At 45.9% G+C, this 1,107-nt stretch overlaps 1 protein-coding gene across 1 annotated transcript in view; it reads left to right on the top strand.

Annotated features, from left to right (window-relative positions):
- angptl2b (angiopoietin-like 2b) overlaps positions 1-1,107 on the top strand; it is a 16,296-nt gene that overhangs the window by 8,026 nt on the left and 7,163 nt on the right. The gene's annotated exons all lie outside the window — the stretch shown is intronic.

The following is a 1,107-nucleotide window of genomic DNA, read 5'->3' as shown; positions in this document are numbered from 1 at the left end:
CCTCCACCATCTGGACAGCCATCATCTCTGCGTCCCAGTGGCGAATGTTGAAAGTGCAGTTCATCAAACGGCCAGGTGGTGGCACTGCTACTTTCTGAAGATCTGATCTTGCAAACTCGACGAGGACGTTTGCGTTTCTGCTCAGGAGATTTTTTTTTACTAAATAAGTTGCGTATATCCTTTATTTTTTTCTCTCTCTCTCAAATGAACCAGTTTCAGTAACTCTCGCTTTTTATTCTAGAAACAACGACAACGGTCGACACAGGAAAACCAGTGACTCAGTTTAACTCAAACCTAATCAACATGTAGACATTTCTCTGCTTCTCTTTATGTTACTGGACTTTTCTTTGTTATCCCAAAGGTCAGGTGGCGACCCCTATAGGTCACATCCTAGGTCAGCATGCAGACGTGTCAGTCGTGGTCAGTCGTGGCCCAGTCCTGCCTGTGTGAACCGATCTCTGTATTTACTGTATAAACCAGGGTGTCCACACGTGTCCACATGTGTCCACACGTGTCCACACGTGTCCAACGCGGCGTTTGTTTGTTTGTTTGTTTGTTTGTACATAAGATATTTGTAATATAAAGTAGTGACGCAGTACCTGTATCTGTCACCAATACTGCAATAAAGTATGTACAGCTGGAAACGGAGTCTCCTGGTGTCAAACGCAAACAACTGGAGGAGGGTTCGAATCCCTCCGCACACTGGAGGAGGGTTCGAATCCCTCTGCACCACTACAGGCTGTGATGTGCTGTCCAAAAGAGAGGGGGCGGTGTTGGAGTGAGACATCGAACCTCTGACCGTGTGGCAAGAATTCACACCACAGTCAGAGGAGAATTCACACTACAGTCAGAGGGTAATTCACACTACAGTCAGAGGAGAATTCACACTACAGTCAGAGGAGAATTCACACTACAGTCAGAGGAGAATTCACACTACAGTCAGAGGAGAATTCACACTACAGTCAGAGGAGAATTCACACTACAGTCAGAGGGTAATTCACACTACAGTCAGAGGAGAATTCACACTACAGTCAGAGGGTAATTCACACTACAGTCAGAGGAGAATTCACACTACAGTCAGAGGGTAATTCACACTACAGTCAGAGG

The sequence above is a fragment of the Cynoglossus semilaevis genome, chromosome Z, assembly GCF_000523025.1.
Source record: "Cynoglossus semilaevis isolate Cse_v1.0 chromosome Z, Cse_v1.0, whole genome shotgun sequence".
Lineage (NCBI taxonomy): Eukaryota > Metazoa > Chordata > Actinopteri > Pleuronectiformes > Cynoglossidae > Cynoglossus > Cynoglossus semilaevis.
The sequence above is the reverse complement of the archived record's forward strand: the minus strand, read 5'-3'. Positions and strand labels throughout refer to the sequence as shown.